Genomic DNA, 21,459 nt, shown 5'->3' on the forward strand with positions numbered 1-21,459 from the left:
GTTAATAAAGTTTAGGAACATATACTTGTATTTTATTGCTAGATGTCTTGTAGAGTGCATGGACATCATATAATATGATTTTATTTGTATGCCACTGTATTTCTGGAAATATTCACTCTGTCTTGTGACTGGTCAATAAAAATTTTGACTTTCTAAGAGAAAAAATTTTTCATTTGCGTAACTCCGCAGTCACAGATTAAATCCTATACACCAAGCATAAGTTCCTGAGCTGCTAATGATGGAAGCAAATATTTTCAACATGCAAGTACTGCAACCCTGTTCAGCCTGTCCATGGCTCCACAGTGTGAGTACTTTCAGGCTATTGTGAAGAGTGCTAGCACTGTGTTCGGAAGGAGTACAATCTCTCTGTTATTGGAGCTACATGCACTCCGTCCGGGGAGTTAAAACACTCGGTTTGGAGCAGTAGAAGCACTCTGTCTGGAGGAGTACAAACACTTTGGGGTAGAAATATACCCTTTTTGTACAGACAGTATCAGCATTCTCCGGAAGAGTACTAGCGCTCCCTTCCAATGGAGTAATTCTTTGTCGCAAAGGGGGTGGGTGTACTCTGGAAAAGGGAGTTGAATATGGGACAAACAGAAACTCCCTCAAAGTGACTTCCCCGAACTTTTTTTGCTTTTAGTGTGCATGTAATGCACCCTCCTCTCCTCACCTCGTATCTTGTAGCCTCATTTATTACATGACACGCAACACCAACAGAAACTGACAGGCAGCATGAAATTGTGATTCCTAAGTAGGATTAAGAAAGAGCTTAGGTAATTTAGAGTCTAAGTGGATATGAAGTACAAGTTGTGACAAATCAATAACAAATCTGCCACGGTGGCTTGGCGGCTTTGGGGTCGCGCTGCTCAGCACGAGGTAGCGGAATCAAGTCCCCTACCATGAGGTGCCTGATAATTAAATCGTGGTTGTCGCAATGTAAAAGCCGAGAATTTATTGAAATCAAGAGGCTGCTATATAATTAGGTTATAATTATATAACCTAAACGACACAGTTAATTATAGTGTAGCGGCAGCAGCAGCGGCGTCGCACGAGAGATGACGTAGACGCTCGCGTCTCCACGAGGCACGAGAGGCTTGCACGCTCCGGCACGGGCTAGTGTTCCGGAAGAAGATTAATTAAAAAGAATGCTACGCTAAGAGTTCGAGTGTCGGTTCTTCCTTTCCTGCGAGAGCTTGAGATTTTACCGGTCTACGTGGTCGCTCGTCGCCGCAGTTTGGTGACCCAGGACGTGATACTGCTATACGCTCCTGTGATAGAGATGACCATGGACCAGACCAACGCTACGAGAGCTCAAGGCCAGAACTCTTCCGAGGAACGCGGTGAGCCCTCCTGTTCCGCCATCGCTGTCCGCCTCCCACAGTACTGGGACCAGCATCCTTCGACGTGGTTTCTTCAGGCCGAAGCGCAATTTCAAGTCGCTTGTATCCGCTCTCAAGCCTCGAAGTTCCATTACGCCGTCGCAGCGCTCTCGCCCGCCGCCATTGAAGAGGTAGCAGATTTGTTGAACTTCCCATTGTCTGCCGCCGCCTATGACGATTTCAAGGTAGCACTGCTACAGCGCACAACAGCTTCCCAACGTTCTCGCATCCAGCAGCTTCTGTCCGCTGAAGAACTAGGCGACCGACGCCCTAGTCAACTTCTTCGCCGAATGAGCCAGCTGCTCGGAAACAACGCGAGATCCATCGACGACATGCTGTTGCGCGAAGTGTTTTTGCTACGTCTCCCGGCTAACGTGCAGATGGTCCTGGCGACAGCCTCTACCATGGACCCTACCGGAGTTGCCGCTTTGGCCGACAAAGTCATGGAAGTAGCCACCCCAACCATCGCAGCCACGTCAACGTCTCCGGGTGACAACACAACCGCTCTGCAAACTCTTCCCTGCTCTTCCGCAGTGCAATCTCCGATCGACTCCTTGTGTGAGCGCCTGGAACGCATCATCTGTGGAGCAGAACATCGCCGCACATCTCGTCGCCCACGCAGCCGTAGTTCCAGCAGATCAAGACGCACGGGCACCCGCAATGAAACCTCAACTACAACGCCTGGCGTTTGCTACTACCACTGACGTTTTGGAAACGACGCTCGTCACTGTCGGCGTCCCTGCGCCTGGCAGGGAAACAGGCCGGCCGACCTCTTACGGCGACGAGCAGTCCGGCCAAACACACAAGTCGCCTTTTTTACGTGACGGACAGAGTTACGGGACAACGATACGTAGTCGAAACAGGTGCTGACCTCAGCATTCTCCCCGCCCAGCACTTCGACCGAAAAGCGACACCTGTGTCGTTTTTGCACGCCGTTAACGGCACCAGGATTCCAGTTTTCTGGCCACGCTCCGTCATGCTAAACCTTGGCCTTCGACGAGCATTCCGTTGCATTTTCCTGGTTGCCGACATCCGTCATGCAGTCATTGGAGCAGACTTCTTGCATTAATACGGACTACTTGTGGGCATCCAATGACGGCGCCTCATCGACTCCGTGACCCAGCTATTCGTTCCCGGCGTCCCATCATGAGGCACATCACCCATAGCGACTATTTCTGCTATGTTGGACGAACCTTTCGCCGCGCTCCTACGCGAGTTTTTCACTTTGATGCGCCTGCCAGACTGGACGCAACCGGTGCAACATGACGTGTGCCATCACATCGTCACCTCCGGCCCACCGGTCTATTTCCGACCCCGGCGATTGTCCCCGGAGAAACCCAAGATCACTCGCGCGGAGTTCGAACACATGCTACAACTTGGCATCATACGCCCTTCCTCCAGTTACCGGGCATCACCACTTCACATGGTGCCTAAAAAGATGGGACACTGGCGCCCATGCAGCGATTAGCGAGCACTAAACAACGCCACAGTTCCTGATCGCTACTCTCTACCAAACATTCAGGACTTCACGTAGGGTTGCACGGTTCGACGATCTTTTCTAAGATGGATCTCGTTCGCACCTGTCATCAACTACCGGTCGCTGAAGAAGACATTCCCAAGAACGCCATCACCACGCCCTTTGGTCTTTTCGAATTTCTCCGCATGCCTTCCGGCTTACGGAACGCGGGCCAATCCTTTCAGCGTTTCATCGATTCCGTCGCCCGAGGTTTGCCTTTCGTTTTTGCATACATTGACGACCTTGTCGTCGCAAGCTCTTCGGCAGAAGAACATCTTCACCACTTTCGGTTGTCGTTTTCATGCCTTGCCAGTAAAGGAATTGTCATGAACGCTGCCAAGAGTGAATTCGGTCAATCCGAACTCGAGTTCCTCGGTCATATCGTCGACGCTAACGGCATTCGACCACTGCCGTCCAAGATGCGCGTCATCGAAAACCTTCCCCTACCGACCACACTCACCAAGCTTCGCCAATTTTTCAGATTTGTCAATTTCTACCGCCGATTCATTCCCGAGTGCGCACGACTTATGGCTCCGCTAGACGCTCTCCCGGTAAACAAACGCGAACAAGTGCTTCAGTGGACTGAAGAGGCCACCGACGCTTTCACAAGAGTCAAGACTTCCCTCGCCGACACCATACTGCTTAGGCACCCAAAGCCAGACGCACCCACTGCCATCATGACCGACGCTTCAAACACCGCCGTTGGTGCCGTTCTGCACCAATTCATTGACAATGCATGGCATCCACTCGCTTTTTTCTCCAAGAAACTGAAGCCTGCGCAGTCCCGCTACAGCGTGTTCGGCCATGAATTACTCGCTGTTTACCTGGCTATCAAGCACTTTCGCCATTTCCTAGAAGGCCGTGAATTCACTGTCTTGACTGACCACAAGCCCCTTGTGCATGCAACGCATCGTTCGGCATCCTGTTACTCGCCCCGCGAGATTCGGCACCTTTCCTACATCTCCGAGTTTACAACAACGTTCCGCCACATCAAGGGCACCGACAACGTTCCAGCCAACGTTCTGAGTCGTGTCAATGTCGTTTCCACGTTGACATTGGAACCTTTCATCATCGAGGCCGACTTACTCGCCAGTCAACAGCGTGACGACACTGAACTTCGTACACTCCGGAATTCGTCAATGTCCCTGAAATTTTAGGACGTCGTTGTGACCCCACATGGTACGTCCATCGTCTGCGACACTTCTAACGACACACCTAGACCATACATTCCGGCATCCCTTCGCAGACGTCTATTCAAAACCGTGCACAACCTGTCGCACCGTGGCATACGCGCGACACAGAAGCTTCTTTCCAGTCGTTTCGTTTGGCCTCGGATAAACGCGCAAGTTCGCGAATGGGTTCGCTGCTATTTGTCGTGTCAACGTTCGAAGACCCAGCATCACCCCATACCGCCTGCCAAGGCTTTTCTTCCACCGGATGCTCGCTTTGACACCGTACACCTGGACCTCGTCGGCCCTCTCCCACCTTCGAAAGGTTACTGCTACATACTGACATGCATCGACGTTATACACGGTGCCCAGAAGCTACACCTATATCTGACATCTCAGCGCCCACTGTTGCAGCAGCTTTTGTGTCTACGTGGACCGCAAGGTTTGGCTGCCCATCCACAATAATCACCGATCGCGGTCGGCAGTTTGACTCAGCACTCTCCAACGAGCTACTCAAACTACTCGGAACGACACGTTTTCGCACAACTGCTTACCACCCGCAGTCCAATGGACTAGTTAAACTTTTTCACCGACATCTCAAGGCCTCCCTTATGGCACGTGAATCGCCGGAGAAGTGGGTCCTACAGTTGCCTCTTGATTTACTTGGCATCAGAGCCGCACTCAAGAGTGACCTAGGTTGCTCATGTGCTCAGCTAGTCTACGGCACTCACCTACGCCTTCCGTGCGATTTCTTTGTCGGCACCACCAAAACCCCTATGCCATCACCTGCCGACCACGTTGCCGAACTGGAAGCTTTCTTCTACCAGATACGCCCCATGCCTACACGTTCACAAGAAGCGAGGTCCCCGTACCTTTCTCCCGCACTCACCTCTGCTACCCACGTTTTCGTACGTAACTGTGCCGTGTGGAAGCCTTTGCAGCCACACTACTCCGGGCCATATTGTGTTCTAGAGCGTCGTCCGACGACGTTTGTTGTGAATGTCAATGGTTGATCAGACACAATTGCCCTGGAACGTCTCAAATCCACCTACATCGAAGAAGCCGCGCCATCAGCTCCACCAATATGCGACGCGACCCTGCAGCATCCTTCGCCGCCGCCTGCGCATGTGACGCCCAGGACCAACGCCAAGACACGCCGCGTCCCGTGGGATTTCCATCAGACTTTCCTGCTCTCTACGGGGGGGAGCCCTCTGTAGCGGCAGCAGCATCGGCGTCGCACGAGAGATGACGTAGACACTCGCGTCTACACGAGGCACGAGAGGCTGGCACGCTCCGGCATGGGCTAGCGTTCCGGAAGGAGATTGATTAAAAAGAATGCTACGCTAAGAGATTGAGTGTCGGTTCTTCCTCTCCTACGAGAGCCCGAGATTTTACCGGTATACGTGGTCGCTCGTCGCCACATTAGAATTGTACTCTCAGCAGTGTCTGAATTGTGCCGTAAGCATTAGTGTTATTTACGTGCTAGATCGACACATTCTTCTGTTTCATTAAAAACTCAGTTTTTATTAAGAAATGCCGGAAACTTCGCATCTGATTGGATCAAAGTATACCGTGAGCATGCACGATTTTCGACAACCTTTGAGAGCAACTTTCCCTCTACACACAAAAACAGTTGGCTGCTGAATCCAACATTGTTCCCGTATCAATGTACTTGTGAAGCACAAATACAGCGCTTTTTCAATGAATGAATTAAACAATATGTTCCCTGAGAATATATTAAATTAAATTCGTTAAACGTCTACTCACCGCCTTCTACGATCATCACCATGGAATCTTCATTCTTGAATAACAATATATATTTATTTGACTCTATGCTACAACAATGCAGTATAATAGTATTCAGCGAAGGAGCGGCAGCTCTCATGTCTTGCCTTTTGCCGTCAACTATCTGCGAGGTATTTAGCGTCACAGTATTGTTAGTAATATTTTCATGTTTCTGCTGACGGCCATTAGCAAGCTCGAATCATCAGAGTGTGATGTCTATGAAAGTTCCTTTTGCGTCCACAACTGAAAAATAAATGTCACGTTTAGGCACATAATTTTTAAAAACAGACATTAAAGATTACTTTATGCATGATGTACGAACATCTGCGGCATTATATCTACATGATCATATTTGCTGTTTTTGAGTGCAACAGCGCAAGTTTGAACACCCACCGGAGGAAATTTTTCCTAGGCCTTCCACTCAGCTCGAGTTATAGAATTGACGTTAAAAATGGCGCAACATATACGCTTCTTGTAGCAGGCAACGTTCACAGTCGTACGTTTTTAGAAGCTTCGTAACTATTCTAATGTATTTTTCATATTTTATTGTTACCATGCGAAAACGTCCATTATTAGTAGTTCAAGCCAGTAACTACATCACAATTGGCCAACTAGGAGCAGGGTTGCGTTAGTGTTGGCACTGCTTGGGCCTACGAAAGCCCGCTGTTGCCTCCGCAATGCCAGTGTTGGCAAATCCACTGTATCAGACTTCAAGCAGTGGCCTTGCTTTTCCCGTGATTACCCTGTGATGACTGCGGCCATGGGTACATTTGGCATTCTAAGACTACCTTACCGTTAGGGTGCCCTAATTGGCTGTACTTCTTGAAATATTAGTTGACAACACCCGTCCAGTGATATACGAATTACCACATTCTCTATCAGCTTTAATACAGCCGTCAATATTGGCCTCTCAACATGAAGTCTGTAATGGTTTTTGCTTAGCATGCAATGGCGATTCCTGAATATATAGTTAGATTTCTACCACAGTGTAATTATTTTAAGTTTTCAGCACTCGTGGCTACTTCAACGAGGTCAGTGTGGCACTTCCTTTGTTTCCGTTTTAGTAATAAGTATGCTATGCATATTTATTATGTTTATTGTGAAGGTTGGAGACATAGCTGTTAACAATATTTTAGGGTGTTGAATCGCTCTATCGCAGGATGTTCTTAAGAGGCGTATGTGCACTCTGACAAAAACTCACTTGTCTGCGCATGATGTGCATATCCTCGATTGCCATACTAACACGGTCATGCCGGTGAACAGTTAAAAGGCATGCGCCCTCACAAGTGCATCGTTAAATTATCTGCCCGCAAGTTAATTTAGAAAAACTGCATATCTTTATGGAACAAGCATTTATGCCACCTACCAAGAATGTTCTGCGAGCTGAACTTCTGTAGCGGCTGTAAATTTGGTCGCTTGGTCCATGCCAGCCATTCAGTATGGTGGCACCATTTATTATTTACAGCATAAGGAGCTTATCCCGCCGCGTCGTTGAGTGTCTGTTGAGCGATTTATTATAATATCAGATGCTCTACCCCAAGCTTCTTTGCGTTGTTTTTCTTTTTCAATTTTTTTGTGAGCGTGCTAAATGAATTTTGAGACGAAATGGCATCGCTGGGGTTAAGTCCTTCCCCCAAAAAGAAGCACAGAAAAAAAGCAGAGGGCCCATACTGAAGGAAAGTGTGCTCCTGGGCTCGTCTATACATATTTCTAAAGTGCAAAATGCTGAATACATTGGGATAAGAAAATGAAGTAAATTCAACGCCGAGTTAAAACTGAAGGTCTATTTTGCAAGACACAAAATATATACTATTAAGAGAACATGAAAAGAGAGCAGGCCGTGAGCCGAGCCAGAACCAGGACAGAGAGAAGGGAAGGAAGGAAATAATTTTGGTCAGACGAAGAAAAACGACTAGGCAAGGCATCCTCCGTTGGAAGCGAAAAGAAATGGCATGATGGGGATGCGCCAGAGCTTTTCGTAAGCTTGAAGGTTGAAAGACTTACCGACCTATGGAGAATTTTAGATAAGGCACGCATACAGTAACTAAGGACTGAGTTCAGTGAGCGGGGCTAGGATGAAAGGAGAATAAAGGAATGTAGAATTGAAAACCAAGAGAACTAACTTTACTGGATAAAAATGCAAGCACCTCAATAAATGTATTTACTTAATAAAAATTACAAAAAGAAAGAAAACAAGAAAAATACAAACAATCTGAATCCAATTAGTTTATGAAATAACGAACCGCGAGAGGAACGCATTTGGGTTGCTGGCATAAGTGTCCCTCTCATACACAATTCCGACACCTCAAAAATATCGCACATGCGTTGACATTGGTGTCGAAACAAAATGCCACATTCACTGAGTACAAGGTGTGGCACCAGCCTCTCGTGTGCATCACGAGAGCATCACCGGGCATCATCCACACCAGTAGCGCTGCAAAGCCATTATGCTACTTGGGGCGAACTTCAGGGTGCCTTCGTGTCTCTGAAATGGTCATTTAGGCACCACCCCTTTTGCGCAATATACGATCCACCTCTCTACATTAGTACTTTGTACTCGGCTCTTCAGCGGGGCGGATAAAATACATTCGCATCTTCCGTGTCGCTCGCTTTAGGCCTGCCTAATAAAGCGTTCACCTTCTTACGCATGCCACACAGGTGACACACTTATTGCGGAGGTGGATAAATAATGCGCACTTTAACTATTCCCGCCACAAGTTACATTGAATGCGAAACCTCGCGCACGCAGGCTAAGACAGCAGTGTTGCGGTGGTCCTTGTTTTCTGTAGGACCGCGGTCTCTACTCAGCTGGTCCCCGGCCTTATAACGAACTTGTGCGGGAGGTGGCCGTTCAATGGAATGGCTACGTGTACGCGCCCCTGACACATTATTAAAGGAAGCGTCTGTGGCATGGTTGGCGGTGGCCTTATATACTTTGATAGCATTGCCCGAGCAGGAAGAGGTGCAACACGCTCCGTCAACCTATTTTAGGCTAAATATGAAAAAATATGAAACCTTATATTGTGACTTTTTATTGCGATAAAAATTATATAGACAATCCGAGCGCGTTTCCGCATTCGCCGTCGCCGTCAGGTTCTGTATAAAGTCCAAGGGTGAAAACACTGTCACCACGCGCCCTACCCTGTATGTGCGAGTGAATACGTGCAATCACAGCCTATGATCACGGTGCAATCTGGCCTGCGTGAAAGAAATGAAAGCGGGCAGGAAGTGCACCGTCTCCTGTCATGCGCGAGGCACCCAAAGTTGCGATTCACCCAACATTGCGATGCACCACGAGGAGGGGGGACAAGAGGCGGCGTTGTGCTCCGGCTGCAAATGCACATGTGTCCGCCGCGCGTGGTCGCGCGGCCGCATCTTAAAAGCGACCTGCGTTGGGGGCAAAGTCTAGTAGCGTAGGCGGCTCGTAGCTTTGTGCGTGATGTGTGTTCTCGGCGCTCACTTCTCGCGCAAGCGACGGGCAGCACAAATGTCATTTCTCTCGCTGCTGCTGCCACGTTTCCTCACGCCTGCGCTTTGACGACTTTCCGCGGTCACCGAGCTAGATGTGTTCATTTTTGCTGGTGCGCGCGTGACACCATGCTTGGTAATTTAGTTAGTGTGTATATGTTTACAAGGTTTTACCGCCTATCAAAGCATTCCTCTCTGAAAATTCCTCTTTGAAAATAAATTGCAATTCGATAACATGCCCTTCACTTAAGAGGAAACTTGGTTGCCCTCTTACCCCAAATTTACTAAACCAGTGGTGAATTCAACTTCGTGCAATCGAAAATTTAGAAGATAAACCGCGTGGTTTTTAGCCGGTGGCGAGTCATGGGTGAACCCTGTTTGCGCATTATGAATGAATGTGCCGCCGTACACATTAACCAACTGGTGAATTCTGGGTACTTAGACAGTGCCAGACTATCTCTGGCGTGGCAAAATGCATCTGGGAATCAAGAGATATCAGGAGGAAACACGAATTCTGGGGGAAAGAAATAAAACAAAATAATATAGTAGTCAGCCCATACACTCAAAAGAAATCGAGTACACTCGCTAGAGATACACTAAGAACAATGGGCGCCCACAGACTGAAAGGAATCCCCTAAATACACGTCAAAAAGTTTCGGCTAAGAAGAAAATTGCTGCGAGCTGTGCAGCAGCTCGGACGCACAATGGAAAGCCGGCACAACCAAACAATGGGTTCAACAAGGCAGGACACCAGGATGATCCGATATGAGGAGGTTATATATTCCATTCCACTCATTGGCGGTCGTGTGTAGCAGGACAGACTAGCCGGTACCTAAATGTGGGCATAAGATATTACCTTGCTGCAATGAAAGGATCCCTTAGTTCTTCCCAATTGGCGATGCATTGCTGAGAATGCGAGTTCTAAGTTGCAAGTTCTAGCCAAGCTGTCGAGAGCTTTTAGCTCTTGACCCTTTCCAGGACCTATTATTTCTGGAAAAATAAAAATTGAATTGAATTGAAGTGCATCTGTTTTCTTCCTACGTGTAGACCAGATGACGAGGTAACTAGCGCAGTATACAATAAAAAGTACAGTAAGATTAAATCTGTCAGCAAGCCGGTTCTAGCACTTCGGCTGAGTGAGTTTTCTTTCTCAAATTTCTGAGTCATATTAGGGCCCGACACACATATCCTGTATTAGTAATTTTGGCAACTGCGCAAAAGGATAGGGACAAAACGGAAGAAAGAAATACGACAAGAAGGGCGCTGTCACACAAGCGATCTTTTATTGAGCAAGTTTTCACGCATATACGATCCGAAATAAAAAAAACAGTACCTGCAGCTTAGATGTAATATAAGTATCACTACTGACCTAAATAAAGATTTTTTTTTCACGTGAGGAATGAGCGACAGTTCACTTATACATGCGACCCCGCCACACCTCCCTATACTTATGTGGTATTCTGCTTTTTGTCTCACCATATGGCTTGCGTGTATGAAGGTAGTGTAAGCTTCTACACAGGTAGATGATTCGAAATTCTCAGAAAGATGTAGCTGTGCGGTTTTTTGAATATTCATTGCCAAACTTCAGCGGAATGACATACACAACTTCTTTCAAACATGTAGTGCAATTGTTGACATTGTTCACTGTACATACGCCCTTTGCCTTGTCATCTGTTAGCATTTTGTCAACACTAAAGCCGATGTATTCTACGTTACTTTTTCAGAAAACAGGACATCTACGTCATACCTGCTACCAACATTCTTTAGGCCATGCGCCATATCTGTACCTTAGGAATTACCGCACATCTATTCTTACGCTTAGGTTTATTACATTCAGGTTTCCTATGAGCGTATTTCATGTTGGAACCAACACTTTCACAAACAGAGGGGATGACAGTGCTGGGCAATGCCAACGCCCACTAAATGTTGTAATACTTAACCGTTTTATTCGTTGATGATGGTTCAGGAAGGCATTACCATTTGTTGCACATGCTGTTGAACATTCTTCAAGTTTCAGTTACACAAATAAGAGCAGTTTTAACATACGAAGATTTAGCAAGAGCGGCCTTTGCAAGGTGCTTTCGCTTCTCTGGGTCGTTCTGCCTCTGTCCGTTCTCCCAGTTTTTCACAGTCCAGCCTCCCCATCCTCCTCCAGCAAGCCCCACCAAAGTTGTAAATTTGAGCAGAGTCTCTGCGTAAGAGGATACCGTCGTGGCGAGAAGCGCCATTCTGTTTTTTCAGAAGGGCATCGGGAGTATCTCAATTCATAATAGAAACAAAAGAACCAGTCAGACACTAGTCAATAAAAAATGTCTCATCACTGCCCCGCCCAATTGGCTCGCTCATTCTATGGTTCGCAAATCTCCAGCGGGTATAAGCGCTGAACTGGACGCCTCACAAGTTTGCCCTGCGGCATTCCTCTCTCGGGGAAAGCGAGCAAATGGCCCCGTGTTTACATAGAAGGCGGGGAATATTTCTCCATACCAAGACTACGTCTCCGATTTTGGGTCCCTCAGTTTCAGTTTGTTTAGACGCATAGATCCAGAGCATTTGCCGTAGGTACTCGTGTTGCCAGGCTTGCGAGAATACGTTAGGCATCGGCTTTTGCTTCTTCCGAAATATTCGAAGGGAAGAGGCATTCGAACCCAGCGCTCGGGTTTCAGTTGCTGGCAGGGCCGTGAGGTGTCTGCAAAGTAGGGAAACTGGCCGAAATTAGCGGGGTGCCATTGTTTTGGTCGTCTGGTACGTCGGTCAGGGTTCTGGAATTTATGAATGATTGCACCTCGGCTAGTACTGTCGACAGAACAACCAAGTCAAGACACTGGCGGTCGATCATCTCTTTCAAAGCAGTTTTTACGCGGTGTACTAGTCGTTCGTAGAAACCTCCCCACCATGGTGTATGCTCTTAATACAATTCAACTCGATGCTGGCACTGCCATAATAACTCAATGCCTCAGGGTGCCACAGGACTTTGCAAAGTGCGACCGCGTCTTGAAGCGCGCTTGAACGAGATTGCATTGTCCGAGTAAAGGATTTGGCGCAGCCCGCTACGCTACAAAAAACGGCGGAATGCCTTCAAGAATCTTTGAGTATTCCTTTCCTTTACGAGTACCAGATGCACTACCCTAGTCACCGCGCACGTAAAGAGTACATTGTACGATTTCACTTGCGCATTTCTCCTTCACAAAAAAGGGGGCTGGCGAAGTCAATTCCGAGCACCTTGGTTGTCCGGTCAGGTGGGAGCATTCCTGTCACATCGTCAAAAACAAGTACACGCAACACATGGCCGCAAAACACTTTTCACCACCTGGTATGCACGCACAATCCAGAACTGTTCGATCAATTGCGCGAGTGGGTGTCGGTCCGCGGAGTCGAGATTTTCTCGGTGCACCCGCTGCAGTAGCAGCACAGTGTACTAATGTCACTTGGGTAGCACAACAGGGTATCGCTCCTTCTGTGTCGTATTCAATGGACAGAAAGTTCTTCGTATTGTCGCCATGCCACAGTGTCGGTGTTTTGTTGAATTTCTGTGACGCGGTTTTGCAGAACTTATCTCCATATCGTTGCATCCCCTCGAATCCTGCTTAGTGCAATCATAGAATCAGTCCATAGGTAGAAATTATCGATTACCAAATTTAGATTCGACGGCACCAATTGGCAGAGTTGGGATGATAGCAATTCTGCCATTAGCTCCAGTCTCGCGAGTGTGCTCATTTGCAGTAGCACTACACGAAATTCAGCCAGCACAAGCGTCGAGCGGTGTGCGCCAGTTTCCATCTCTGTGCAGAGATAAACTGCAGCACCATAAGCTTTGGGCCTGGCGTCAGCAAAAATATTGTCACGTGGTGGTGACATTGAAGAACACAGCAGCAATACTGTAACAGAGAAAGCTAACTTTTATTGGGCGAACCTGCGCCCACAAAATCAGGCTACACTTATAGCGCAACGACAGCGGTGAATAAAGTTGGCGATCGTCGAAAATCTGATCAGCGGGTCAAGCGCATCGGCTTCTATACATCGGTCTTCGATGTTCTAGGGTAACCGGTGGGACCCGCATGCTTTCACAAATTCTGCTTCCACGTCGCGCACACATGCAATCAGATTACACAAGGTTCGGTCACAGACAGCGGATGAAAGCATTGATAACATTCCAGAAACTTCCGATACATGCAGGCGCGTCCTGCGCTGTGTGAAAACATTTGTTAGGCGGTGACACGTGTCGCCCGACAAAGACAAACAAGTACACGTGTCACTATGCAGCGTTCGAAGCGCCGATTTCTTTTCAGCGCCAACGTCATATGCCCTAGGGACCTCGACATCACGATGAGAAGTGAGCCCTTTACACCATTTGATCCAGTTGTTTCGCAGGTGGTCTGGCAGTGGCTGCTTCAACGGCAGAATTTCTTTCCATATTTCGTGGAAAGGAGCCTTGGCTCTCATTGTGTATGGGGAGAACAGTCCCAGAGACTAATGCAAGCGCGCAGTCTTCTGTAGAAGAAATCCTTTCATGTTCACTTCAAGCTGCCAGAGAGACTTCAAAATTGGCGCCGTAACTTGATCTGTCCTGAACTTGATCTGTCCTTGAACATAATCTGAACTTGATTCGTCCTCCAAACAAAAATGCCTGGCAGCAGTCACTTGTAGGGCACTAGCTAAAGGCTTTTCCTTGAATTGCTCATCCGAAAAGCGTAACCAATACTGACAAAGCACTGCTTAGCCTATTTACTTTCCACGTGAGGAAATCCCAAAGATAGTCCGATCCAAGTAACACCTGGATAATAGGATTGTCACCCTGCGGTGCATCGCCACCTAGAGGTAGTGAAATCTCGAGAAAGGTTGCCTTGATTTCTTCAGTAGGATAAGAAATGACCTGCTCGCATATCGAAGGAATTTTTAACGCCTCAATCTTATATACTCTGTCTTTGTCCGCACTGACACGGCACACTTCAACCCTGTGGAACGTGCATTGGCTGTACGTTCTGCCAAGAACTCAGACTGACAGTGTTTCCATGCCGAGTAATTTGCATCTGAGCGTTGTGGATCATGCTTTGATCATGAATGTCTGTTGGCTAGCGCTCCTTGAAACTTTCCTTTTATTCGTTCGATTGGTCGCTGCTGTGACAATTGGCATCAGGGCTGTTATAGTCGTGAAATGTTCTCCAGTTTCCGAGACATGCAAATCGACGTGTTCGGTGTTCTTTTCGATAGTTACTTGTGCCTGTGCTACATCGTTGAACACAGGATTGCACATCGTAGTTGTATGTATCCATTCACATTCCTTGCAGGTAACCTTGACTCTGCCAGTCGTTGAAATATGCCCATGCTTTGTACAGCGAAAAGAGCTGCCCTTTGCTGTAACAATGAATTTGTTCTCTTTGATATATAATTTGGCATAGCACGTTTGGCTTTGCGGGCATTTGAATCACAGAGTTTGCACTCCGTGCCTGCTGCGGTGCCATGCAATGCTGCGGCAGACGAGGTGAGGGCATTTCCTCGTTGCGGCGTTTTTGTGTTATATTTGGCGGGTGGCTTACTGGTGTTGTCCGGCTGGTCCTCCAGGGTTCGTTCTAGGCTCCCCAGTTCCAGCTCGAAGAATCAGAGTTGATGAAGTGCCACTCGGTGGGAGGATTCTTACGAAGATGAAGTCGTTGTGGAAACGTCGTCATTCTCGGCCTAGGTCAGGCGCTGTACCTGTTTTTTTTTTTCTCTGGCCCTGACCGATGGTAGTTCAACACCAACTTTCGTGGGAGTGTGCAGAGTAGCACAAGGTAGAGGATCGCTTCGTATGATTCCGTTCCAGCACCTAGTAATGGCAGGCCTCTCATATGTGCTTGAATGCAATGAAACATACGAAGGAAATCGCGCACTTTCTTTGGAGAATGACTAGTTTTGTGGCTATGGCGCGTTGCATTTGGCCCTGTATCAAAGCAGAAGGGCCCCCAAAGCATTTCTGCAGGAGGTTGGTGGCATCAGCGTAGCAGTACGAAGTCGCCTGTTGACCGGCAATCACTGCGGCACATTCTCCACCGAGCAGCGATTTTCAGTAGTTGAATTAGTAGATATTACTCAGCTCTGCATTCTCATGAATAGTGACCGCTAACTGCTCTAAGAACAGTCGGCCGTCCTTTATTTTCCCATCGAACTTCAGTAGCTCCAACTTCGGGAGCTTTGTTCTTTGAATTCGCTCGGCTGGGGCGTTTTGGATCGTTGATTCGTTTTGGCTTGCGCTTCTCATTTCCGGTTGTTGGGAGCACAACTTTATTGTATAATCGACTTTGGCGATATGAGTTGTGATTTTGTCACTGCATTCTAAAATCGTTTTGTGTTTACTTTCTACGTCCTCTTTTCTGAGATGAGGCTCTATCGCGGCATCTACATCCTTTAGTTGTTGCTCGGCAAGCTGGACACGTTTTGTAGGAACGCTCACCTCGTTCAGAAGAAGAAGAAGACGCCGTTCTAAACGGCTGCGCTCACATCGGGCTACGCATGTTTGGTTTTTTGGGTGGACCACCTTCTGGGACCGGCCCGAAACGATCACCACCATCTCCAAGAAGTGGTCCGGCGTCTGTGGAGACTAACTGCAGGTCAGTCGGATCATATTTCGACGTCTTACGGCCGATTTTCCACCTTCAGAACGTGGCGAACTGCTAACCCTAACTTTAGTTAGGGGAGCGGCGCCGGCGGGCGAGCGTGCACTCGAGCATGGCGGCCTTAAGAACTCCGGCTGCGACATCGAACCCGTGAGTTATTACAACGTCGCGACTTGAAGAACAGATAGATTTCACTGCATCTCAGGTGGGTGTTGCAACACCGCACCACGAATGCAATGAGCCAGCTACGATCAACAACAACATGCAAACCGCTACCGCGGTCAATGAAATGATAGTGGAAGCCGGATGGGAGCGCGTTCTTTCCCTGAAGGAAAAGAAAAATCTCGCTCAGCAGCGCCGCTCCGCGCAAGAAAGTGCACTAGCATCAGGTCCGATTACGAACTCGTGCAAACCCATGGCGCATCGCGGGCGCCCACGACTATAGCGTCTTCCACAGCTACCTAAGAGTGACCTGAAGGTGGCCATTAGACCACACCAAGGGCTACCAATCAAGAATGTTACCAGTCAGAGCCTGGCAAGAGCCGTCATGGAGGCGTGCGACGACAGAACCACCGACAACAATTTTATTCCAAGAATCAAGTTAGGTTCGAACATTGCAGTGATATCCACCCTGAGTCGGGATACGGCCAAGGTCATGGAAGCCATTAAATCTTTGAACACCAACGGATAATACCCGGTCAATGCTTACGTTACGGCAGGAGAAGACACGACGCGGAGAGTAATCCACGGGATAGAAGCACACAGCCCTTCTGACGTGCTGCGATCGAACCTCCGTATCCGAACGCAGGGACTGGAGTTGATCGTCGCAAGAATGATGGGCTACTCACTAAGTGCTTTGCCCACGTTCTACGGCAGCCATGTGCCGAGGTGTGCTTATTACTTCGAGGGAGAGAAACTCTGCACACCCTACCGAAATGCGGTACAATTCTGCCGTATCTGTGGCAGCGTGGGAAATCGTACCGACGTATGTCCACAGCCCGACGTACAGGTGCGCCGCTCGTGCGGGTTGCGGGAACCTGCCGATGGACACACGTGCACCCCCAAATGCGCCATTTGTGGGAGTGATCATCCAACGGGTGACCGCCGATGTCCCAAAAGACTAAAGCCAGTCAGGCAGATATCAAGACCACGGCCAAAGAAACCAACGAAGACCAAGGTACGGTGGTTCGCCATCGAAGAAGAGGACTTCGAGCTGGCGTTCCTTCCGGCTATGGATCGTCGCAGCCGCTCCCGAACCCGCTCGCCGTCGCGGAGCTGATCGTGTTCCGGGCAGCTGGGCCAGAGGAGACGGTCGGCATCCCGACCCAAGGTGCCTCAGCAGCAAGATCAGACAAAAAAAGAAGGAGGCCAAAAGAAGCAAGTCACCAGGGATCCTACTGGCATGCAGCACCCCACAAAATAACCAGGTGAGCTGGGCGCAAGTCGCATCACTCATTGGCAGTGCTAAGAATACACCTACACCAATCAAACAAAACCCAGAGTACAAGAAAATAGTAGAAGAAAACAAAATGTTTCGAAACAGTTTAGCCAAGCTACGAGCCGAGTTTGAAGCTTTTAAGCGCATGTCAAACAACAGCCCATCACAGCAACCCATACAAATTGCGGACCACACTTCCAAATCACCGCCGCAGACATCACTGCAAGAAAGTACCGCCTCCAGCGCTCAATCGGTAATGCTGGAACAGTTAGCACAAAACATGCAACTAATGTTCGCACAGCTAAACAAACCCAAACGAATGTAGAGGATGTGCAAACAAAAGCCGCATTCGTCCCCCGACAGAGGGTCAGTCAAAGTCCGGGAGCTCCTACCAGGACACCGACAGCTATAGAGCACACTGATAGTGACAGTAATATCCTTGGAAAATATGGCAAACAACGCAAAGACCGGACACATTGAAATCTGACAATGGAATTGCTGCACGCTACACACTAAATTGGCTAATTTCACGCACTACATAGAATCGGCGCCCATCCCTCCCGACGTTACCTGTATTCAGGAAATAGGGAAACAAAATCAAAAACTAAAATGATATGAGCTTTATGCTCACCCTGACTACCCTCAAGCAGCCACGTTTGCAAAGACGGATGTCGCGATTAGCATAAATTAATTTTTTCGGGAACCTATTCAGCACCAGATAATCACGATTTGGCCGCAGAAAAGGGACAAACCTAAAACAATAATTGTCAACGTCTGTAGTTTTCCCAGACAAAAACAGGCGGCTTTCGAAAACGTGGTGCCCACCGCGGTGCGACTCGCTCAAGGTAGGGACAAATTAATATTGTTAGGCGACTTTAACACACAACACTCTAACTGGGCCTACAGTAGAGACAATCCCAAGGGCATCTTGTTAGCAGATGTTGTTGAGTGCTACGGACTTTTCCAGCTAACTCAACCGGATCTCCCAACGCGAATCGGGAACAGCGTGTCCAAGGACACTTCCCCCGATCTCAGGTTCACCAACAACGAAAGTAAGACGTGATGGACGAACCTAGGTGAAAACCTAGGAATCCATCACTGTATCTTAAGCATATCTGTTAATGCAGCCATGATTTGAAGAGCTATTGGCAAGGCAAGGCTATCCGACAGGATCAAATTTCGTGAAAAAGAGAAAACAATCGGCAGCATAACAGACTTAGGAGAATGGGCCGAGCGGATCAGAGTTATTCCCTCTGGGGGCACAAAAACAATTGAAACGACAACGGAGGCTCCCTCTATGGATCGTCACCTCTTGCATCTCTGGGAAGCCCGGAGAGGCCTCAAAAAAGATGGAAAAGGCAGAAGCTTAATCGCAAACTCAGGATACGGATAGCTCAGCTAGCGCAGGAAGCTAACGAATGCGCACAAAAGTTAAGCGACAGCAATTGCCGTCAGTTCAGCGACTCGCTTCGGGGCACGTTGACTGCAAAGAAAACATGGCGCATTTTTTGAAGTATGACTGACCCGGGAGGAACAAAAACAGTCGCGAATCGCACACTCAAGTTCCTTGAAAACGAGTTTGAAGGTCGGGAAGCTGACATGATAGACAAAATTAAACAGATATACGTAGGAACTGTATCGACCGGGCAATCCACCAAACCCGTTTACGAAGGTCAGGACCAACCGGAGCTAGACGCCCCCATAACCACTGAAGATGTTTACGCAGCGGCACACTCCTTCAAGAAAAACACGACCCCAGGGGTAGACAGGTCATGAACGCAGTGATTCGCAATCAAAGTGACAACACGCTAAAGAGCTTCACCACATTCTTTAACGACACGGTCTGGACAGAGGACGGCGTCCTTCCAGAAGAATGGAAGGAATAAAAAAATTATCTTTATTCCAAAACCAGGTAAGCCTCGTAACATCAACAACCTTCTACCCATCTCCCTAACGTCGTGCGCGGGGAAACTCTTTGAAAAGGTTGTGCAGGTCTGGCTCTCGAACCACATAGAGCTAAACAACATGTTCCCCTCCAACATGTTCGGTTTCCGACCCCACGTGTCAGCGCAGGACGTTTTTCTATTACTAAAGCACGAGGTCCTGCACCCCACCAGAAGGTCGGACGATAAATTTGCACTGGCATTGGACATCAAAAAGGGCTTCGACAGCATCTATCCTCACACTATTCTGGAGGGACTGGAAGCTGTGAACTGCGGAACGCGAATTTATAACTACGTGCGCTCATTCCTCAGCGACCGCACGGCCACAATCGGATTAGGCTCCACGAGGTCCAACACCTTCAACTGTCCCGACAGAGGTACCCCTCAGGGAGCTGTACTTTCTCCACTACTATTTAATGTAGGGATGAGAAAGCTAGCCCTGAAGCTAGATAAACACCCGAATTTCGGTTGTGCGATATAGGCCGATGACATCTCGTTCTGGGCTCACCAGGGGTTCTACGGGGACAAGCAAGGAACTTTTCAAAAGGCCATAGACGCAGTCGTGGAATACGCCAGGGCGGCGGACATGGCATGCGCACCCGAAAAATCGGAATTCATTCGGGTGCGTGCGAGATACGCAAGAAAGAAGGACTGGGTGCCACTGACTCTGACTCTCGACGGGGCGCCAATACGTGAAGTGGAGACACTCAGAATATTGGGGATGTGGATACAGCAGAACGCTGGAACATCTCACACCCTTCAGAAACTAAAGGCGGTCACAGGAAACGTGGCCAGAATGATACGGAGAGTGGCAAGAAGCAGAGACGGCCTAACTGAGGGGGAGAACACCAGCCTGGTTCACGCATTCGTAATTAGCCGAATCACATACGCCCTTCCGTATCAGGCCTTGACAAACCAATAGATTATACAGGCAAACACAATAATAAGAAAAGCCTTCCAAACCGCCTTGACATTCCCGAATGCGCTAGCACAGAGAGTTTCGAGGGACTGGGCCTGCACAATACCTTTGACGAGTACGCAGTCACGACGTTATATGCCCAGAAAGAACGACTTTGTTCTTCAACTCAGGGCAAGGAAGTATTGGCGAGGTTAGGCTTTCCCCTGAGACCCCAGTATGGCGGAGAGGAAACGGCACAGATAAACCGCAACGTTCGATCGCACATCGCGGTGGCCCCAATTCCCAAAAACATGCAGCCCGAGTACCATCCCGGCGACGCAGAGCCAGGGTAAAGACGCCTCACAAACGTTTTGGCATTGGACTGGGGGTGTATTATACGGATGCCAGTCGAGCCAGATCAGACACTTTCACCATAGTCTCTACATGCAACAACAACATAACAACGGCATCCTTCAAAACTGCCTCGGCATGCGTGGCAGAGGCTGCAGCCATCGCCTTGGCCACTCAGGACGCCGAGCGCCAAACCAATTCGGCTGTCATATTATCCAACTCACAAGCGGCTTGCCGCCTGTTTTTACATAATGGCACCAAAACCAAAAATCAGAATTTTAGGCACTCAACTAGAGGGGTACCACACTATCGTATGATGTCCGGCACACGAGCGACTGGCAGGAAACGCGAGGGCAGTCCGTGTTGCTCGAGTATTAAACGTACGAGCAACGGCATGGCCTAGCGACGACCTTCCACCGAATTCTCGTGACATCCTCCTACAGCAAAGGCAGGAGTGGAGACGTTTTGGACATCCTCACTCCTATTTAAACAGCCAACAGAAGAGGGACTGGCGTCGTATTCAGACGAATACATACCGCAACCTGCACCACCTACACAGAGTACACCCCACGAGGTTCACTGACGAGTGCCCGTGGTGCACAAACACACCCACACTAAAACACATAACATGGGAGTGCCCCAGGAGGCCTCCGCACATAGATAGTCCCATATTACACCAACATCCACTAATGAGGAATAGGCAGTTGGAGGCATGGCTTGCGGACGAGGGTCGGGAGAGCCAGTTGGCTCTTCTGGACCGAGCCCAGCGAGCCGCTCGTGCCAATGGGGCCCTGGAATAGGGGCTCCAACCACCTTGCCCTATTTTATTTACATTGAATGAAGTTTTACTCTCTCTCTCTCTCACCTCTTTCAAGTTGACAGCAGAAGTGACGCCCAGGAGTTCGTCCGCTTCTTTGGT

General features: G+C 48.6%; 1 pseudogene; it reads left to right on the forward strand.

Annotated features, from left to right (window-relative positions):
* Positions 1-1,282: 1,282 nt before the first annotated feature.
* LOC126535377 (uncharacterized) lies at positions 1,283-2,206 on the forward strand (annotated as a pseudogene).
* Positions 2,207-21,459: the final 19,253 nt, after the last annotated feature.

The sequence above is a fragment of the Dermacentor andersoni genome, chromosome 7, assembly GCF_023375885.2.
Source record: "Dermacentor andersoni chromosome 7, qqDerAnde1_hic_scaffold, whole genome shotgun sequence".
NCBI classification, from domain to species: domain Eukaryota; kingdom Metazoa; phylum Arthropoda; class Arachnida; order Ixodida; family Ixodidae; genus Dermacentor; species Dermacentor andersoni.